Below are 14520 nucleotides of genomic sequence, written 5' to 3' on the forward strand. Positions count from 1 at the left end.
CAAATTTCACCACACCCAGATGTGTGTGTGACGATCATTGGGACTTTAACTTTAATTTAGACGTTGCGAAGCAACAATCAGAGGAACTGAGAGATGATTTTCTTAATCTCCTGAGCAAAATGCAATGTCTAAATGCTGAGGTGTATCTGAGTGGACCTCTGCCAACGCTACGACGAGGAGAGGAGCGCTTCAGCAGATTGTGGTGGATGAACAAATGGTTAAAAGATGTGTGTACTGCTCTATCAGTGAACTATATTGACAACTTTACCATTTTTTGGGAACGCAGGCACCTTTTTAAGGCGGACGGTTTTTGCCTTAATAAACGACGAGTGCATTTGCTGAGTGCCAACATTTGTACCCATGTGCGTCACCCAGGAACACCCTGTGTCGCCACGCAGGCACCAGCGAGTTCAGCCAAGGACAGGAAAGGAGATAGTGTAGAACAACAGACAACACAGTGCTCTGAAGGGCAGCGGACGCAGAAGGAGGCTTCAACTGCAATGTCATCATCCCTACTCCAACAAAAAATGTCTTCCCCAACTCCTGCACCCCAAAAACAACTGGTCACCCCTCTATCATCATCCCTACCCCAACAAATAGAGTCTTCCAGCTCCCAACTTCTGTTACCCAGTTCGGACGACTCACTCTTGGATTTCACTGACAAGATGAAAAACTTTGTCAATATTGGAATCCAACTCACACCACGTCCTTCCTTGTTCTCACCCCTTCCCCTTCCCTATCGTTCAGCCCCTCCCATTCCACCACGCACAAAACGACCTTCCACCGAAAATCACAGAGCCCCCTCTCCGCCCATGAAACATCTACACAGTCTAACCCCTCCCACTCCACCAGCTCGGAAACAACGCTCAACCAAAGGTCACCGCCCCCCACAACTTCCTCTGAGTCACGTGTCTGTGAGACTCACAGTCTGTGAGTCGGAGTCTCACAGTTATGCGGACTGATACGAGCCGGGTCCAGGCTATGATAATATTAAGATTGTTCTATCCCAGAATAAATCAGGGCCCCATGGAGCTCATACAGCTTTCCCAATCCCTGTGATGATAGGTAACAGAAAAGGGATCAAACTGGTGAGAAATAAAAATAGTTCAGTTACAGTGCCTTGCGAAAGTATTCGGCCCCCTTGAACCTTTCAACATTTCGCCACATTTCAGGCTTCAAACATAAAGATATAAAATTTTAATTTTTTGTCAAGAATCAACAACAAGTGGGACACAATCGTGAAGTGGAACGAAATTTATTGGATAATTTAAACTTTTTTAACAAATAAAAAACTGAAAAGTGGGGCGTGCAATATTATTCGGCCCCTTTACTTTTAGTGCAGCAAACTCACTCCAGAAGTTCAGTGAGGATGTTTGAATAATCCAATGTTGTCCTAAATGACTGATGATGATAAATAGAATGCACCTGTGTGTAATCAAGTCTCCGTATAAATGCACCTGCTCTTTGATAGTCTCAGGGTTCTGTTTAAAGCGCAGAGAGAACCATGAAGACAAAGGAACACACCAGGCAGGTCCGAGATACTGTTGTGGAGAAGTTTAAAGCCGGATTTGGATACAAAAAGATTTCCCAAGCTTTAAACATCTCAAGGAGCACTGTGCAAGCAATTATATTGAAATGGAAGGAGTGTCAGACCACTGCAAATCTACCAAGACCCGGCCGTCCCGCCAAACTTTCATCTCAAACAAGGAGAAGACTGATCAGAGATGCAGCCAAGAGGCCCATGATCACTCTGGATGAACTGCAGATAACTACAGCTGAGGTGGGAGAGTCTGTCCATAGGACAACAATCAGTCGTGCACTGCACAAATCTGGCCTTTTTTGGAAGAGTGGCAAGAAGAAAGCCATTTCTCAAGTCAAGTCAAGTCAAGTTTATATGTATAGCCCTAAATCACAAGCAGTCTCAAAGGGCTTCACATAGACAAAAATTGACAATTATTCTCAAAGCATCCCCTGATCTGAAACTCCCAAAAGGGCAAGGAAAAACTCAAAAAACCCTGCCAGGGGAAAATGAGAAACCTTGAGAAGGGACCACAGATGGAAGGATCCCCCTTTCAGGATCACCAGGTTGAAATGGATGCAGAGAGGGCACAAATAATACATAATATGAAAATCAATGAAAAAAAAAGTGGATGTCCAAGTCAGAGCGAGGGGCTGCTGGAGGAGCCCACTACTATCCTGGCAGTGTCTTCGAGGAGGTTGAGCTGCAGAGATCTCAAAGATATCCATAAAAAGTCTTGTTTAAAGTTTGCCACAAGCCACCTGGGAGACACACCAAACATGTGGAAGAAGGTGCTCTGGTCAGATGAAACCAAAATCGAACTTTTTGGCCACAATGCAAAACGATATGTTTGGCGTAAAAGCAACACAGCTCATCACCCTGAACACACCATCCCCACTGTCAAACATGGTGGTGGCAGCATCATGGTTTGGGCCTGCTTTTCTTCAGCAGGGACAGGGAAGATGGCTAAAATTGATGGGAAGATGGATGGAGCCGCAGATGGCAGCCACGGTGAGTCGCTCTCTGTTTCTTTGTCTTATTTTGTGTGTTTTCAAAGTCAAAGTCAAAGTCAGCTTTATTGTCAATCCCTTCATATGTCAAGACACACAAAGAAACCGAAATTCCGTTTCCTCTATCCCACGGTGACGAGACATACAAGTAGATGACACAAAATAAAAACAAGAAGGCACAAACAATAAATAATAAACAAAAAACAATAAATAAATAAAATGAGCGATGAATAAATAATAAACCAATAACCCAATAAATAAGAGGAGCAAAACTGAGCCAGCGTGCATACAGCAGACAGTAAGCATAGCGCAAAGAACAGGACGCTACGCAGAAAGGGGGAGCGAGTTCAGGATCCTAACAGCCTGGAGTATGAAGCTGTTGGAGAGTCTGGTGGTGCGGGAGCGCAGGCTCCTGTACCGCCTCCCAGAGGGCAGAAGATCAAACAAAGAGTGAGCGGGGTGACTCACATCACTCACAATCTTGGTCACCTTGCGGGTGAGATGGGAGGTGTAAATGTCCTTCAAGGAGGGGAGAGAAGCACCAATAGTCTTACCAGCCGTCTTCACTATGCGCTGCAGGGCCTTCAAGTCGTAGTCAGTGCAGCTGCCACCCCAAACAGCAATACAGCTGGAGAGGACGCTCTCAATGGTGCCGCGGTAAAACGTAGTCATGACGACCGGAGGAGCGCCCGCTCGCCTGAGTTTCCGAAGGAAGTACAGGCGGCGCTGGGCCTTCTTCGCCAGTGATGCGGTGTTGGTGGACCAGGAGAGATCCTCACTGATGTGCACCCCCAGGAACCTGGCGCTGCTCACTCTCTCCACCACAGCACCGTCGATGGTCAGCGGCAGGTGTTGGGCGTGACCCTTCCGGAAGTCAACAACAATCTCCTTGGTCTTGTCGACGTTCAGCAGGAGGTTGTTGTCTCTGCACCACGTGGTCAGAAGGTCAACCTCCAGCCTGTATTGAGTCTCGTCTCCCTTGGTGATGAGACCCACCAGAGTCGTGTCGTCAGCAAACTTCACTATGCGGCTGTCGCTGTAGGTGGCAGCGCAGTCATGCGTCAGGAGGGTGAAGAGCAGCGGACTGAGCACGCAGCCTTGGGGGGCCCCTGTGCTCAGCGTGATGCTGGCGGAGATTTTGTCGCCAACACGTACCACCTGTGGCCTCTGACAGAGGAAGTCCAGTACCCAGTTGCAGAGGCAGGTACCGAGGCCCAGCTTGCCAAGTTTGCTGATGAGACGTTGTGGCACAATGGTGTTGAAGGCAGAACTGAAGTCCACAAACAGCAACCTCACATACGAGTCCCTCCCCTCCAGGTGGGTGAGGGCCGAGTGGAGGGCAGAGCAGATGGCATCCTCAGAGGACCGTTTGGCTCGGTACGCAAACTGGAAGGGGTCAATGGTGGGGGGGGAGAACGGATCGGATGTGCTCCATGACAAGCCGCTCAAAGCACTTCATGATGATGGGCGTAAGTGCCACGGGGCGGTAGTCATTGAAGCAGGATGGAGCAGGTTTCTTCGGCACAGGTACGATGGTGGCAGCTTTGAAACACGACGGGACGATGGCCTGCTGCAGGGAAGTGTTAAAGATGACCGTGAAGACACCCGTCAGCTCACCAGCGCAGTCCTTCAGCGCACGACCCGGGATGTTGTCCGGGCCCGCCGCCTTACGGATGTTGATAGCGGCAAGCGCCCTCCTCACGCTGTCGGCGGAGAGGCACAGGGGCAGCTCGTGGGAAGGGGGAGTGGCCTTCAGCGGGCAAGTGCTGTTCTGAGCGTCGAAGCGAGCAAAGAAGCGGTTGAGGTCATTGAGCAGACGGACGTCACCTACACAGCTCTGCGGCGCGGGCTTGTAGTCCGTGATCTGTAGTCTGAATGCCCTGCCAAAGGCTCCGTGCGTCCCTGCTGTCCTTGAAGTGGGCGGTAATTTTGCACGAGAACGCCCTCTTCGCTTCTTAATGCCCCGGGACAGGTCGGCCCTCGCAGTCCTCAAGCCAGCCTCATCCCCCGCTCTAAAGGCTTTGTCCCTGGCCCTCAGCAGCCTGAAGACAGCCCCTGTCAGCCATGGCTTCCGGTTAGCCCGAGTGACGACGGATACTGAGTGTGTCACATCATCAATGCACTTCCTGATGTAGGAGGAAACAGAGTCAGTATACTCCTCAATGTCCGCCCGACCGTCGCAAGTGGCAGCCCTCCTAAACACGTCCCAGTCAGTAGAGCCAAAGCAGTCATGAAGCGCATCAGAGGCATCCTCAGGCCACACCCGTACCCGCTTGCGAACCGGTCTGGATGTTCTCACCTTTTGTCTGTATGCGGGCAAAAGCATAACAGTGATATGGTCAGAAAGACCAAGATGGGGGAGGGGGGCGGCTTTGAAAGCTCCTTTATGCGAAGAGTAGACCAGGTCCAGGAAGCTGTCGCCACGCGTAGGAAAATCAACATGCTGGTGAAGCCTCGGAAAAACAGACTTCAGGTTAGCATGATTAAAATGCCCAGCGAAGATGGTGAAACCGTCAGGGTGCGCTGTCTGTTGCTCACTGACAGCCTGGTTTTCTGTGTCCTCTGCTTTCCATCCCGGATCACTTTTACCAGAGAAGCGCTGTTAAACATCGGACAGTCTTCTTCTGGTATTTTCTCTCCTGTTCTCTCCGATTCAGACTGTTTGTCGGAGATTCTAGCCGGAGCGGCGGTGCTATACAAGCTAGCGCGACGACGGCGGCGCGGAAAACGAGCCGGAGCGCTCGTAAGGCTGCGGCAGAGAGGGTTCCGTTCTGCCCTACCGTCAATTCATCTGGCGAATGTCCGCTCCCTGGCGAACAAGATGGACGAACTGCTGCTCCTCACTTCAAGGAACACGGACTTCAGCAGATCCGCCGCGCTGTGCTTTGTGGAAACGTGGCTCAGCGAACGAACCCCCCACCACGCCGTGGAGCTAGCGGGGTTTCGGCTAACTCGAGCAGATCGCAGCGCGGAGCTCTCCGGAAAATCAAAGGGAGGTGGTCTCTGTTTCTACATTAATTAACGTTGGTGTACTGATGTCACGGTGTTGAAAGAGTTTTGCAGCCCTCTCCTAGAAACACTTTTCATAAACTGCCGGCCGTTCTATTCACCAAGGGAGTTCTCCTCGATCGTCATGGCGGCTGTTTACATTCCACCACACGCACGTGCGAGTGAAGCCACGCAGATGCTGGCCGACCAGGTAACAGACATGGAGAAACTTCTACCAAATTCACTAATCATTGTTCTGGGTGATCTTAACAGGGCGAACCTCGCACACGAACTCCCCAGATACAGACAGCACGTAACGTGTCCCACCAGAGGGGCACAGACTCTGGACCACTGATACACCGTGATCAAGGATGCATACCACTCTGCGGCTCGTGCAGCTTTAGGACTCTCGGACCACTGTCTAGTTCATCTGATCCCGGCCTACAGGCAGAAACTAAAAACTTCTAAGCCTGTGGTGAGGACTGTGAGGAAGTGGACAGTGGAGTCAAGGCAGGACCTCCAAGCCTGCTTTGACTGCACCGATTGGGGAGTTTTCGAAGCTGCAACTTCAGACTTGCATGAACTCACTGACACTGTCACATCATACATCAGTTTTTGTGAGGATCTGTGTGTGCAGACTAAGACCTTCTGCACGTACAACGACGACAAACCTTGGTTTACACCGAACCTCAGGAGGCTGCGCAAAGTCAAGGAGGAGGCCTACAGGAGCGGCGACCGCGACCTGTTCAAGCAGACCAGAAACACACTGAACCGAGAGGTCAGGAAAGCCAGGAGGTGTTACGGGGAGAAACTGAAGAGACACCTCTCTGCCAATCCTGATCCCTCAACAGTGTGGAAAGGTCTGCAGAGCATCACGGGCTACAAGAAACGAACCCCCCGTCCTGTGGAGAGCCCAAGGCTTGCTAACCAGCTAAACAGGTCCTACTGCATGTTTGATCGGTCCACCCACACAACGGGACTTCCTGCAGCACAATCTACATACTCACCTCTCCCCACAACTGCTCTGTCCACACCTCTATCATCGTTGTCACCCACTCTCTCTCTTGCAGAGGCCGCGCCCGCACTCCAGATCCGCGAGGAGGAAGTGCGCCAGATGTTCGAAGTAATCTGGGGAGAGGACGCTGGCGCTGATTGTTCGCCGCTTCTCCACCAGAATTAGTTTAGTTTTAGTGTTTTTATTTATTTATTTTTTAGCCATTATTAAAGTTTAGTTTTTAGCTTCTAGTTTTAGTGTGCAGTGCGCCTGGACCGCGGCGAACCGCGGCGAACCTCCACAGAGCCGGCTGCCTACTACGGCACGCCCACCCCACCACCCCCCCGCCAAGGCATCCTGGCTAGCCTAGCCAATGGCTAACACTCAAGTTCAGTGTTCTCCAACCGGCACTATGTTAACTTACTCCATCCCCCGCTTGCTGGAGCTGAGTAATCACACCATTCCAGGGTGTGTCTCAGTCATCAAACAACTCGGACTTCTCCGCAGACCACGTTACATCCACAGAAGCACCCGTCGTAACTTTGTTTTCTCCCAACCCGTCCATAACACTGTACCATTCATCTGCTCCTCCTCCGCCCGACACCCCGTCGCATGTACAACACGTCATCATGCGGGGCTGCAGTACTCCAGGTGGCCTGGAAGACATGGTGCGGACTTCACTCCTACACGGAGCGGACTCCGACACAAGACGGACACCGGGTTGCCGGGAAAACACGGAGTGTTAACTTCTCCAGCACGGGACGGACACCAACACGGAGTGGATTTCACTCCAACACAGAGTGGACTGCACTGCATGTGGCACAGAAAACGTGGAGTGGATTTCTCTCTACTTCGCCCCCTACCTAAACACAGCCCCACAGCCACAATCAAAATGGATCTCCTCAACATCCAAGCACTCACCCGTAAATCATCATTTATTCACGACCTCATCCTGGACAAAGGCTTAGACATAATGTGCCTGACTGAAACCTGGCAACCACCCGATGTCTATCAATCCCTCAATGAAGCCTGTCCCTCTGGTTATAAATACATAACTAAACCTCGCAGCACTGGCCGTGGCGGTGGCCTGGCTGTACTCCACCGTCTTGATCTAGAGCTGTCCCCCCTCCCTCTACCTGATCACTCCTCATTCGAATCCCTTGCATTCAAATGTAAACCTCCATATCCTATCACAGTTTTACTTATTTACCGCCCTCCTAAACCAAACTCCTCTTTCATTCCAGAACTACACGATCTACTCACTACCCTCTGTTCCTCCACTTCCTCTAATCTAATCATATTAGGTGATGTTAACATCCATGTCGACACCCCCTCCCGCCCCCCTGCCTCTGACCTGTTGCAACTATTGGACTGTTTACACCTCACCCAACATGTAAATGTCCCCACACATCACAAAGGGCATACACTTGACCTTGTCATCTCCTCATCGGCCATAAGCAACCTCCAAGTTCATGAGGTCGGTGTGTCTGACCACAAACTTATTCAAATGGAACTTCCTTCCCACACCCCCACTCCAAACCCAAGCGGCAAATCTCATTCAGAAATTTCAAAAACATCAACCAAGACACTATAGCACAGGACCTCCAGCTTCTCTCCTCCTCCTCTGCAACCTTTACATCAGTCAGCAAGGCAGTGGACCATTACAATAACTCTTTGGCCAAACTTCTAAGTATCCACGCCCCCCCAAAAACCAAAACAGTCAACTTTTCACGCTCAGCCCCCTGGTACACCAGTGAGCTGCGTCTGATGAAGTCAACTGGACGCATCCTGGAGCGTCGTCTTAAAGCCTCAGGACTGACCGTGCACAAACAGGCCTACAAAGAACATCAGAAGGCCTACTCAAAAGCCCTTGGGACTGCACGTGCCCAGTTCTATTCCAATATCATAAACAATACCCCTGGAAATTCAAAACAGCTCTTTTCAACCATCAACCACTTTCTCAAACCCCAACCCACCACTCCAACAGAATCCTCAGAGGTAGTGTCCAATAACTTTATGACCTTCTTTACCGCTAAGGTTGACAACATCCGCACCCAGCTCCTCTCCTCTTCTTGCCCCACCACTTCACCTCCTCCCCCCTTCCTTCCACCCGGGACAGTCCAGCCTCTCCGCTGCTTCTCCCCTATCTTGCAGTCGGAGGTAGAAGACATCATCAAAAAGATGAAACCCTCCACATGTGCCCTGGGCCCTTTCCCCACAGCCCTCATTAAACAACAAACCTCAGCCATTAGTCCCCTAATAACCAATGTCATCAACCTCTCACTCCAGTCTGGCTCTGTACCCCCTGCATTGAAGACTGCCATTATTACCCCCCTGCTCAAAAAACCCTCACTTGACCCGGACAACCTTGCCAACTACAGACCAATATCTAACCTCCCGTTCCTCTCCAAGGTTCTGGAAAAAGTGGTAGCTGCCCAACTTCACACTCATCTCACCCGCAATAACATCGTTGAGAAATTTCAATCCGGGTTTCGCTCTGGCCACAGCACTGAAACAGCACTTGTTAGGGTCACCAACGACCTTCTCATGGCTGCCGATGCAGGCTCCCCGTCACTTCTCATCCTGTTGGATCTGTCCGCTGCATTTGACACTGTCCACCACAATATCCTCCTTAACCAACTTCACTCCACTGGATTCTCTGGCACTGCTCTAACCTGGCTTCAGTCCTATCTCTCGAACCGGACCGAGTACGTTTCCCTGGGGGGGAAAAAATCCGACACTCACACTGTCACCTCCGGTGTCCCCCAGGGATCTGTACTCGGTCCTACCCTCTTCACTCTCTACATACTACCCCTCGGCAATATAATCAGGAAGTTCGGCATCTCATATTGTTATGCGGACGACACCCAGCTATACCTCAAACTTGACCCCCCGCCCTCCATAACCCAGCCTTCTCCATCTCCCTCATCCATCCTCTCCCTGTGTCTGGAGGAGATAAAGGCGTGGATGAATCTCAGCTTCCTGCAAGTTAACAGTGACAAAACCCAAGCCATGTTAATTGGCACTCCCCAGCAGATCCATACCTGCCCAATAACAAGCATCTTATTCGCCGGTCTCACTATTCCCCTCTCAGCCACTGTCACCAACCTGGGTGTGAAACTGGACCCTCAACTCAACCTTGAGTCACACATAAAACACATCTGCAAAACCTCCTTCTTCCACCTCAGAAATATTTCCAAACTCCGCCCCACACTTACCCTGACGGATGCTGAGAAACTTGTCCACGCCTTTGTCTCCTCAAGGCTAGACTATTGTAACGCACTCCTCATCGGGATCCCTAGCAAGAGCCTCCAGAGGCTTCAGTACATTCAAAACAGCGCTGCTAGGATCCTGATGAGGGTGCGGAAAAGCAATCACATCACACCCATCCTCCGTTCCCTGCACTGGCTCCCCATCAAATTCCGAATTGATTATAAGATCGCCCTCCTCACTCACCATTGTATCCTCGGACATGCTCCCCCATACCTCAAAGAACTCCTTGCCCCAAAACCTGCCACCCGAAGCCTCCGCTCATCCAATTCACACCTTCTCCACGTTCCGAAAACCAAGCTGCGCACCATGGGCGACCGGGCCTTCTGCCATACAGCCCCTACACTGTGGAACTCCCTCCCCGACCACCTAAGAGCACCCCAATCCACTGACTCTTTCAAAACTGGACTTAAAACTCACCTCTTTACCTTAGCATTTCCGTAATTTCTCTCATATCTTGGTTGTCGTCCAGTTGTTTTAAACTTGTCCTTGTTTTGTTTTCTTGTTTTTTATCTGCCATGTAGCACTTTGAGATTCCCCCGAATGTAAAGTGCGTTATAAATATAATTTATTATTATTATTATTATTATTATTATGTTCCGGAGACAAAAGACCAGGAAGGCACCGGGCCCAGACGGCATGTCACCTTCCTGCTTGAAAGTCTGCGCTGAGCAGCTGGCGCCCACCTTTGCACGGATCTTCAACCGTTCTCTGGAGCTGTGTGAGGTGCCCTCGTGCCTCAAGAGCTCCACCATCGTTCCAGTGGCCAAGAAGCCCACCATCACAGGTTTGAATGACTATAGACCTGTCGCACTGACATCTGTGGTCATGAAATCTTTCGAGAGGTTAGTACTGAACCACCTGAAGGATGTCACGGGCCCCCTGCTTGACCCCCTCCAGTTTGCCTACCGGGCAAACAGGTCGGTGGATGATGCGGTCAACATGGGACTGCACTACATCCTGCACCACCTGGACACCCAAGGAACGTACGCCAGGATCCTGTTCGTGGACTTCAGCTCGGCGTTCAACACCATCGCTCCTGACATCCTCCAACAGAAGCTCATCCAGCTTGCGGTGCCTGCCTCCACCTGTCAGTGGATCACCAGCTTCCTGACCAACAGGAGACAGCGTGTGAGGCTGGGGGGCATCACATCTGACACCCGGACCACCAATACTGGAGCCCCTCAGGGGTGCGTCCTCTCCCCACTGCTCTTCTCTCTCTACACCAGGGGTGGGCAAACTACGGCCCGCGGGCCACATCCGGCCCACGGGACCGTTTAATCCGGCCCGCCAACCCTGAATTAATTGTATTATTAAACTTTTTTTTTTTTTTTTTTTGTCATTTTGCCTGCAATGACTGCGTTTCCCCAGTAGATGGGGAACCGCTCGCCTGCGCATTTACTACCGGAAGCCGTGTCAGAAAGCTCGGTGCACACTCACAAGTGCGTGTACGTACGTACTCAGTAGTACGGACATGGCGCACTCGCGCTCTATTTGTATCAGTCCCGAATTTAGAGCGTGGGCTGTGACGACAGCATTCTTGTAATTCGCTCGCTGAGCTTTCAGATACAGTTTGACGCTAAAGCCACCCACAAACCTTCCCCTGGAATCCTTCCATTAAAATGAGTGGCCCGAAGAAAAGAAGTGAGTGCCGAATGTTAAAAGAGTGGCCAATTTGGCTCGACGTACGCGACGTGACGTTCAGCCACATCAACCCGTCACAGATCGAGGTAAACGGATCTCTCCTAAGAATTGCCACAACAAATTTTACTCCAGACTATGATGCACTAGCAAAAAAGGGAGACCAACAACACTGTTCCCACTGAAAATGAAGGGGAGGCTCTCACGTTTGTTGTAAAAAAATGCATTTTGAATATGATTTGTACACATAGCAGGGATTGAAACTAGCGACCATTCTCATTTTCAAACAATGCAAGATGCTCAAGGACATTGATGCACCACCTGTTTGCGACTAATCTTAACCTGTAAAGTTCTTAAGGCTTACTTTAAGGAAGTGTTTCCCGTTTCCTCACCTCTGTTACCAGGTGTTTGTGAGTTAAAACTCTGCTCTGATGTTCAGATACCCCTCACCGTGTTGCCGTTTTGATTACTTTATTTGGATGTATGCTTTCACCGATTCTTCAAGATGATATATTTGGTCAGAATGTTTGCTGTTTGATGTGATCTCATAAGATAAACATTTTTCATTAATCTGACCTGCAGGCACTGAAGTGATGGAGACTGTTATCATAATAATAGTGTCGTATTTTATGAGAATCACTGATAGCAGTTTTTTAGTGATTTTTTTTTTTTAATGCTGTTAATAAATGCATTTGTTTTCAAAAAACTTGTTTGGAATATCCATGCTTTACTACCTACTAAAGGCCAAAATCTTTTATGCAATGACCTTTACAGGTCGCTTATATTACTTCACACAAACACTACGTCCATCTGCTCCTGGTTCGGCCCTCCGGTCCAAATTTAGAACCCAGTTCGGCCCGCGAGTCAAAAAGTTTGCCCACCCCTGCTCTACACCAATGATTTCTCCTCAGGTGACTCCTGTGAAGCTCCTGAAGTATGCAGACGACACCACTCTCATCAGACTGATCCAGGACGGTGATGAGACTGCGTACAGACAGGAGGTGGAGCGGCTGGTCCACTGGTGCAGCCAAAACCACCTGGAGCTGAACTCGCTCAAGACCGTGGAGATGACAGTGGATTTCAGGCGAGACCCTTCACCACTTTTACCCCTCACTATCCGCAGTAATACTATTCTCTCCGCAGACTCCTTCAAGTTCCTGGGAACCACAATCTCTCGGGACCTGAAATGGACTGGCCACATAGGCTCTGTCCGGAAGAAGGCCCAGCAGAGGCTGTACTTCCTGAGACAGCTCAAGAAGTTCAACCTGCCGCGAGAGCTTCTGAAGACCTTCTACACTTCCATCATCCAGTCTGTCCTCTGCACCTCCATCACTGTCTGGTTTGGATCGGCCTCCAAACAAGACAAGCACAGACTGCAACGGACAATCAGGACTGCTGAAAAAAATCATTGGAATCAACCTCCCATCTATCCAAGACTTGTACCTGTCCAGGACCAGGAAACGTGCAAGGAACATCTCTACAGACCCTTCTCACCCAGGTTGCAGTCTGTTTGAAACTACTCCCCTCCGGACGGCGTTATAGAGCTCGGTACGCCAAACCAGCAGACACAGAGACAGCTTCTTCCCCCAGGCTGTTGCTCTGATGAACTCACACCACTCTTAGAGTCTCAGAGTCATTACTGTGCAATAACATCCTGCTCTCCACACCTTTTTTGAATTTGTCTACACTGTTTGTACTATGTGTCCTCTCTGCATCCATTGCAGCCTGGTCATCCTGGAAGAGGGACCTTCCCATCTGTGGTCTCTTCTCAAGGTTTCTCATTGCCCCGAGTTTTTCCTTGCCCTTTTGGGAGTTTATGATCAGGGGATGTTTGAGAATATTTGCCATTTTTCACATGTCCTGAGTGTTGTTAGTCACCTAAATGTTGAACAGAGGGTGTGATTTACCGAAGTCAAATTCCTTGTTTGGCACGCTCAAACATGGCGAATAAAAAACTCTTGAATCTCTTGAATACAGGACCATTCTGGAAGAAGACCTGTTGGAGTCTGCAAAAGACCTGAGACTGGGACGGAGATTTATCTTCCAACAGGACAATGATCCAAAACATAAAGCCAAATCTACAATGGAATGGTTCACAAATAGACGTATCCAGGTGTTAGAATGGCCAAGTCAAAGTCCAGACCTGAATCCAATCGAGAATCTGTGGAAAGAGCTGAAGACTGCTGTTCACAAACGCTCTCCATCCAACCTCACTGAGCTCGAGCTGTTTTGCAAGGAAGAATGGGCAAGAATTCCAGTCTCTCAATGTGCAAAACTGATAGAGACATACCCCAAGCGACTTGCAGCTGTAATTGCAGCAAAAGGTGGCGCTACAAAGTATTAGCGCAAGGGGCTAGAAGCCCGCATGCGAGAAAGGTCGACGTGGCTATTAATACCTCCCTCCGGATAATAACTGGATGCTTGAAACCTACTCCTGTGTCCCTCTTGCCGGTCCTCGCAGGAATAGCACCGGCCGGCCTCCGACGGGAGGCTGCCACCCTCGCCCTGGCCAGGAAGGCACAAAAATATGACTGGCACATCTTGCACAACACCACAATAACACCAGCACCTCCAAGCAGACTCAAGTCCCGCCACCCCTACAACAAGGCAGCACAAGAGATGCTCAATTCCACCTCTGAGGACATCTCCAGAGATGCATGGTTGGCAGCAGCTTGGAAGCAGGAGTGGGAGTCGGCCGGACCCTCCCGAGTCCACCGCTACATTTGGGACCCAGGAGATGGCGCCATCGGAGGAGACGACCTACCACGCCGGCAATGGACCACGCTGAACCGCCTACGGACTGGGGTCGGTCGCTTTGGGTCATCAATGAAGACGTGGGGCTTGGCGGACAGTGCGGCATGCGAGTGTGGTGACCCTGAGCAGACCGCCGACCATATAATCAACATCTGCCCCTTATATGGACCACCCTCGGAAGCCAGCCTCTTCGACCTAGGACCAGAGATGCGGGCATGGCTACGCGACACCGAGTTGGACATCTGACGTTACACGAAAGAAGAAGCGCAAGGGGGCCGAATAATATTGCACGCCACACTTCAGTTTTTTATTTGTTAAAAAAGTTTAAATTATCCAATACATTT

Source organism: Syngnathus acus, chromosome 12 (assembly GCF_901709675.1).
Source record: "Syngnathus acus chromosome 12, fSynAcu1.2, whole genome shotgun sequence".
NCBI classification, from domain to species: Eukaryota; Metazoa; Chordata; class Actinopteri; order Syngnathiformes; family Syngnathidae; genus Syngnathus; species Syngnathus acus.